The sequence below is a fragment of the Triticum dicoccoides genome, chromosome 6B (assembly GCF_002162155.2).
Source record: "Triticum dicoccoides isolate Atlit2015 ecotype Zavitan chromosome 6B, WEW_v2.0, whole genome shotgun sequence".
NCBI classification, from domain to species: Eukaryota; Viridiplantae; Streptophyta; class Magnoliopsida; order Poales; family Poaceae; genus Triticum; species Triticum dicoccoides.
In genome coordinates this window covers 224,321,663-224,330,336 of record NC_041391.1, presented here as the reverse complement: position 1 = coordinate 224,330,336, position 8,674 = coordinate 224,321,663, and positions in this window count along the sequence as shown.

Below are 8,674 nucleotides of genomic sequence, written 5' to 3'. Positions count from 1 at the left end.
GAAGGTGCCTCGCCGTATCCGCGCTCCATCTAACCCTGCCATCCAAACACCTCTTTACTTAGAGTTAGTTCAGGGTTAGAATCTAACTCTAACCTCTAACTGAGTTAGAGTATCCAAACAGGGCCATAGGCGCAAGCACTCCCCCCCCTCCTAAGTATGATTATCTCTTACTAGCCATCATGAACACACGTATTGTCTCCTTCCATCCATACGTCTATCTTGATATCTCTTGGGGCATCTTCTATCGCGCACACACCTTGTCACTCGATCTCCCACCCATGTAGTCCCATCACGATCTCCAGGGGATCTCTCTATGACAAACATACACTCTCTCCTCCCCATGTTTGCATTTTCTCCGTATGTCTCTCTCGACCTCTCTCCCTTGTTTGTCAGACCCCTCTTGGCCACGTGCTAGGGGTCTTCCTCTCTCGGTTCCAAACAACCACACACTATCTCCTCACCTTGCCTCCGTTGTCGAAGATGCATGTGTGATATGTTTGCATAAGACACACATGCTTTTTCTCCAGTTTTATCATGTGTTGTCCATGTCTCTTTCACACACGCACACACACTTTTTTCACTCTCTCTCTCTCTCTCTCTCTCTCTCTCTCTCTCTCTCTCTCTCTCTCTCTCTCTCTCGTCAGGGACTCTGTCACGTCCATAAGCATATGGATGTTTTGAAAAGCCAAACCTCAGAAAAGTTTGACTAGGTATATGTGGAGAAAAACATTTACATCTGGAACGATCATTAGATTCATCACAACATGTACTTACTTCATACTATCATTTATCTTTGGTATTGCCGATATAAGTAATTTCTTTATAAACTTGGTCAAAGTTTCAAAAGTTTGACTTTAAAAAAATGTTGTAACTACATTATCGAACGGAGGGAGTAGCTCTTTCTCTCTCTCTGCTATCTGTCACGAGCCTCCCCTCTCACTCGAACTCTCTATACCGACGGATTATATGCTCACTGTGTCAGCGTATAGCTCTGTATATTGTTTAGTTGACCGGTCAACCAATCCACATGCTGCGTTGTCAGCTCGTGTTCTGTATCTTGGTGTGCTAGCCAATGTGGCAATGGGTGAAAATAAGTAAACTAGAGGCCCATCTGACACGCGGTGAAGGAAACAAAGTTGAAACCACTCGGGGTAGCACCCCGCACGCTAGTAAATTGAGGGCGCATTGAGGACAAACTTCTTCCGTGCAAAGGACGCACTCGCGCACAATTCACCACTGCGCAGCGGCATGCACAGAAGGACGCACTCGCGCACACCCGGCACACAACACACACCAGCACACGTGTACACCAGCGTCGCCGCCGGTTGAGATGGACGGCGAGGCAGCCAGCAAGCAGAGGCCGCTCGAGCCAAAACCGCATTCGGTGAGCTTGGACTTCATCAACAGCCTCCCCGATGACATGTTGCTCGTCATCATCGGCCTCCTCCCCACCAAATCTGCCTTGCGGACCGCCCTGCTCTCCCGGCGGTGGCGCCCCCTCTGGCACTGCGTCCCCCTCAACCTCACCGTCGACAGCTGCCTCTGTGACGGAGATTGCAAACGCATGGCCGCAGTCTCCAAGATCCTTTCATCGCACCCTGGACCAGCCAGACGCCTTGACATCCGCATGTTCAGTACCAACTACAAGGTCCAACCCAAGTTCGGTGAGTGGTTCTTATCCCCCGCCCTAGATCAGCTCGAGGAGCTCAGCTTTGAAGCTGGACGATGTTGCTCTCTACCGCCGTCCGTGCTCTGCCTCACGCCAACGCTGCGCCGCGCCAGCTTCAGCTCCTGCTATCTTCCCCAGATTAATGCCGCGCCCGCCCTTCTTCTCCCTCAACTCAAGCAGCTCGACCTCTTCAATGTTGTCATCTCGAAGAAGGCTATGGAGCACCTTCTCCACAGCTGTACTGCGCTCGAGTACCTTCGTCTTGAGCATATCCACGGGTTCATTAGCCTCCACATCGCCTCGACGAATCTCTGATGGATTTATGTGTCTTGCTCGCCCCGCAACAAGACATCAATTGGGAAGAGATCACTCCAGCCGTTCCACGTTATGGTCATTGAGAATGCGCCTTTCCTTGAGAGATTGCTTGTATCGGATCTAGAAGGTCCAACAAAAATCAGGGTCATTGACGCGCTCAAATTGAAAGCGTTGGTGTACTCGTCTGCCAAATTCTCCGAACTCTTTATTGGATCCTTAATCGTTCAGGTACATCACTCATCTTCTTCTCCATCTTCTTGAAATTCACATTTTTAAATTTCTTCTTGATGTATTTACGCCCGTCTTCCAGAAAATGATTCCCACAAGCTTGACCCAGTCCATGCGCACAGTGAAGATCTTAGCACTAAAATCTATCGGTCCCAATCTGGATCAAGTTGTTGGATTCCTTACATGCTTTCCATGCACGGAGAAGCTACTCATCGAGGTGAAAATTCTTTCCTATTAGTAACAGTAATCACAATGTAGCTCAATTTTTTCGTAATTTTCCCAAATTATGATGACAAGTGTAGTGTTCAAAACTACATCTACGCACTGCACCGAAAGAAATGTTTTTAGTATTTTTTCTCACGTGATCACCTGCATCATTTTTATGCTGTACTACTATAGTAGCCTAGGCTAGTCATAGTGGAAAGTAACTTAGACTACTCCAGTAACTCTATAGTTACCCTAAGGGCAAGTACTACCTCCGTCCTGGTTTACTCTTCCAATTTTGTAGTATCAAAATTTGACCATAGATTTAACTGACAGAATGTTAATGCATGTCACTAAGAACTATATCGTTGGATTCGTATTTGAACATAATTTCAAATGGTGTAATTTTTAGTGACATGCTTTGGCATTTTCTTAGGTAAATCTATGGTCAAAATTTTATACTAAATACGAGGTAGTATTCCCTCCGTCCCAAAATTCTTGTCTTACATTTGTTTAGATACGGATGTATCTAACACTAAAATGTAACTAGATACATCCATATTTAGACAAATTTAAGACAAGAATTTTGGGACGGAGGGAGTACAAAAGTGGGCTATGTAGGCCAAAACATGTGCCAAATTCACTTGTGATGCATTTGGCATCGATGCCCGTCCATTGCTCACCTGGTGCCCCAATCTGGAGCACCTACTTTGCTCCGGTGCCAAATTAACTCACGCAATGAAAAAACACTGCGTGGGAGAGAGAGAGGACTGAGGCAATAAAAAAACACTTGTTTGGGAGAGTGAGAGGCTGGTGTAGTTGGTTTGATTGATTTGTTTATACATGTGGGTCTGTGTGCACAACGGTGCCAACTCTCTCACATCACGAGAGCGGTGCCAAAATCTTTTGATTTGACATCGATGCGTATTATGTGGCATACTTTTGCGAAATATGGCATCGGCCACATAGTGGAAGGCAACAAATTCCCAAGCTCTTCACGTGCTCCTAGTTAAATGAGAGGAAACAGAAACAGAGAGAGAGGGAGAGACAGAGAGTGAAAAAATATCACTAGCCAGCCAACCCTATCGTATGAGCAAATGATATTGGTACCTCTTGATGACATGGCAATCTTATGCAGCCAGCTGCTCTAATATGTTCTGTTCTTTTGCAGATAAAAAAAGACCTGAAAGTGAAAAATGTGCTGCACTATAACAATCTCATCGAATGCCTTGATCTCCATCTTACAGAAATTGATTTGATCGACTACCGAGGCAGCACATCTGAGATTAAATTGGCCAGGTTCTTTGTTCTGGAGGCAAGTGTGCTCAAGGTAATGAGGTTTGGCGTTCTCTGGCGCAACAATGAATGGCGTGCTGATCACCGCAAGCGTCTAAGCCTAAATGACAAAGTCTCTGCAGAAGCTGAATTTGTTTTTGAAACATCAAGTGGCCAAAGACTCGAAAACTTATTTGCCCATTAGTGACTTGTCAGGGCGGTGGATTTTAGTTTGTACGATAATGCTGCATCCACCTAAAGTAACAAAAGTTCTTACGTGAACTTCCTAGTAATTCCCTCTTCCTAGGTCCAACATTACTCCTAATATCAGTTTGAAACTTGTAATATTGCCGTGTCCTATTCCTGCATTTTCAAAATCCTGCGAATCAAACAGGTCCTGAGTTGGTGATGATGTTGTGCCTCCCATCTTTCACTAGTAGCCGTCGGATCTAGATCTGACGCATACAAACCAAGCTTCTCCATTTTTGCAAAAAGATGCCCGCACTTGTTTCCTATTTACAAACAACTCCTTGTCTCTCACAATCAGCCTTATCTCCTCCCCACCACATCTAGAAGGCCGTGGAAAAATCTGGCGCGATGGCCGCTGCCGGAGCAGTCCACCCCTAATCTTGGTGTTCCGTGCAATGCACGGGCATCTAAGCTCGGGAAATTATGTCTAACAAGGCTAGTTGTAAGCAGGCTAGCTCTACAGCCATGATGATAGTGACTGCAGATGGTGAGGCTGGCTATGGTATGCCGAACACGGTGCCTATACTCAGGTGTCATCTCCGGCGTAGGGCCTTGTCACTCCACTGTGAGGAGCAGCACCTAATAATTTGACTAACGGGTAGTACAGTGCTAGTACTCCTAGGAGCACTACATTGGTATTACTACTACTAGTACTAGTAGCACCACCGTCTGGATTTAGGAGTACTATCACGTCCATCTGGATTTTAGTATTTGACTAGCAATATCTAGTAATGCATGTCACAAAAAATGTACTACTCCCTCTGTAAATAAATACATGGTGTTTTATTCCTACCGGCGAGAGAACTTAATGTTTTCTTGCTAACTAGAGTCTTAATAGGATTACATGCAATGAACTAAACACTGCATGTCATGTTTGGTAGTCTCAAGTCATTGAAAGCATGCACGGCCCACATCTCTCATTGGTTGATATGTCACGAAATAAGAAACAAGGAGGGAGTTAATGCACCGTGCCTAAGTGTTTTGGGATTATTGGTTTTCGTAATGTGACTTACACAACATTTTTGTTTACATGCATTAACATTTTATTAGTTAAATCAAAGGTCAAAACTTGGCGCAAAATGCAAAGGGGACCAATAAACCAGTAAACATCAAACTTCTCTCGTTTGGCCCCAACTAGAGGTCCGGTGAGATGACTATACTGCACCGGCACGGAGGGGGGCGCAGCTTCATTGACTTACGGCAACTGCCTTTGGGTGAATGACACGTGGGCCCAAGGGGTGGCTAGCCCACCTATCATACAGCCAAAGGCAGGTGCAGTAGAGGGCCGAGGAGTAGTACGAAATCCTATGCACCTACGCACGCTAACCAAGGGCAAGAGTGATCACTCGAATCGCAAGATCAGTTGACTAGTAGAAGCTAAGCTAGACCCATGGAGGCGATGAGTGCGAGCATCAGCCGGCTGTGCCAGATGGTCCACAACGCCGGCCTGCAGCCCGGCAACGAGGAACGTCTCCAGGTAGTATTGCTTGAGGCCGAAAGGGCGAGGGGCCGCTTTGACGACAGCTTCGTCTCCTTGTTCGACGAGGTCCTCGTCGGTTTCCTCGACAAGTTCACCGTCGTCAAGAAGCTCGTGGACGACTTTGACGTAAGCCTTCAGCCGACGCGCCCAGGCTCTGCTATGCCCGCCACCATCAATGGCCACTATGGTGACAACCTCTTCGACGCACTGGTGGCCCTGCGACTGCCCGCCGTCGCGCCGGAGAATGTCCACCTTGAGGTCGCACTAGCCGCGCAGCGCTTGGCGCAGCAAGACACCATGGATATAATCACCCACGTCTACGCGCATGCAAGAGGAGGACGATAGGACGCTGGCCTTCTTGGACCGCAGGGCAACCTTGGACGCACTATTCAGAAGCACGTTGAGCTCGCCGCCAACACCGCTGCTCCTCACACGTCGGTTGGTGACCCGGCGCACTAGGGCATGAGGATGTCATTGATGGATCCGTATGTATTTTTATCTTTCCGTCAAATCCATGTAGTAGTATATGATACTACATTAATTATCTTACCTTTCGCATCAACTTCATAATTTTCGTATGTACTCCATGCACGAACGGCGCTAGAACCAAACTTCTCATTACTCTAGGCAAAATCGTTATTTTCTATCTATCGATCGCGCCATGGAGCAGAACCAAATTTTACAAGTTACGAGTTCAAAAGGAAAAGCCTGCCGTGTTCGCGTCGCACCCCCACACGGTTGGTCCGGCACGCCACTCAAGCGGGAATGCGTGCGGTGTTGCATTTTCACTTACAAGTGCGACCGTAGTTGAGCAAACCCCCACCCCGCCCACCGCACAATGGCTGAGAAAACAGGAGGGAGAAGAGATGGCTGTAGCACAGACTCCAAGGAAATTGGTGTCGGATGGGACTCGTGTGGGTGGCATGTGCCATAGTGCTAGACGTGAATGCTAGTTATGGCCCTTGCCACCCCACTATATCGAGCCTATATCGAGGTACAATACGTAGAACAAATTTCCTGCAGTCTGTGCTCAACACTCCTCTATCTCTCTTCTCAGCCAGCCAGCGGACGCGCGGAGCCCATCGTCTGTTTGCTCACATGCGGTCCCACATGTCAGTGAAAACGCAAGCGGATCCACTAAACCTGCACATCTTTCACCTCGACGTGCTGGTGATGAAAAATAAATCCAAGAAAGATCTTCGGTGGCCCCTTTTGGAGTTACTCAAGAGTAGTAAGATTCTATTGACAGTTTAACCCAAGATGCACATCTCGTGGCTTCAACTTATCAACTACCACTCTATTTTCTTTCATGACACGACCTGGATGTTGGATGTCCCACGTGTCGGCAAAAGGAGGAAGAACCCGACCAAATCTTCGGTTGTGCTCTCGGATTAGACTAGTTGTGCTAACTTAAAAAATTTATTGTGTACTCCCTCCGTTCCAAAATACTTGACTTCCATTTGTCCACAAATGGATGTGCCTATATACTAAAACATGTCTAGATACATATATATTTTGACAAATAGAACGCATGTATTGTGCAACGGAGGGAGTAGAATGGATGCAAGTTTTTGTATTGGGAAGAAGAGTACATCCATTTATTGATAGAGCGCAATTTAGTAGATGTTCTATCACTTTTAGCTAGCGCAGAGGCTATAGATGAGATTAGTGCACTTGTTGATACTCCTACTTGGTATGCGTGTTGCTGCTTAGACGCAGAGAAAAACGGACCGCAGGGAGTACTAGAATAGAGGATAGACATGAGACTAGATGCAAGGAAGCAATGTCTACTTCTTTACACTCGAAGAAGAAAGAAGCACGCAAGATCGAGCCTCCGCAGATCAACAATGAATGCATCGAGAAGGCACTAATCCAACTTACAGGAGTAGTAAAATGTATTCTTGTGGTTCTTGTTTTGTTTGGTCTTGCTTTTCTAGTCAAAATTATCGTTGGAGTTCGTGCAAAACAAAGGTCCGTTTGGGGTCGTGCGTTGCAGTTGGCCTTACAAGTGGGACCGCAGTTAAGGAAACCGACTATCGACAAACCCCCACCTCGCCCGCCGCGCGATGGCTGAGTTAGAGAAACGATGAGGTTGAAGAGATTGCTCTAGCACAGACTCCAAGAAATATGATGTCAGATGGAAGTCGTGCTGGTGGCGTGTGCCGTACTCCTGGACGTGAATGCTTGTTCTGGCCCATGCCACCCTACTACTCCTACTAGTTAGTACTATATAGTACTACTAGTATCGAGGATTCGAGGTGCTAGTTACGTAGTACAATATGGCTACAGTAAAAACACCCGCACAACGCGCAAAGCATGTGAAGCTAGTACAAATAGTGTACTACTATTGTTGATTGGCCTCATCCGATAACCTGTTGCAATGCACGTACAATTATGTATTCGGAAAATATTTTTTTTCCTCGTCGCACCACTCACTCACAGAAGCAACTCGAAAGCCATTCATAAATTTAGTAAGTTTATCACAGGCATATCATTTTATTACATACAACAGGTCATCAACCCACATCGACAACGAGGATACATTATAAATACTAAAGTTTTCACCACACAACAAATAACAAGAAATGAAATGAACTTCAACTCAACCATTCCTCGGCGTTGGAAACGCTTGCTTTGAACCACAAGTGATTCTCTGGGACGGGCCATCCATTGTCGATCTGGAGACCAATGCATGACTGATCATCCAGGATGAAGTGGCCTACTATATCAGTACCAGGGTAGGGAACCACCCAAATGTCCGAGGTATAGACACAGTTGCTTCTCATAAATGGTAGTAATGTTGTGTCAACGACAGTTGGATCGCCTTTCACCATCATTGGATAGTTTTGTCCAAGGAAGAGCGAGTTTTCCCCAAGACTATCAATTCTGTACCAGGGAGAAGGAGTTGGTGCTAGCACACTAGTATCCATCCCGAATACCATGCAACGGGTGTTGGAATAGGTCCGGAGAGTGCGACCATGGAGACTACACCTGCTTCCTTAGAAGTAACATTATCAGTGGGCTGTATACACACGAGAAGAGGTGATCCATCGGAATTAGTTGCCAGGCACCAAATAGTATATGGGTGCTGCTCGTCCTCATGCTCGTGATCATCACCATCATCATCTCCCCCTTGGTTATAAAAATCTTCAAGTATAGGTGATGGAATGTTCACAGGACCTTGGAAACACAAGAAGAAGGTTAATTAGTAAGGCTGGCCATAGTGGGGGTAACATAAGTATCATGCACTTGGG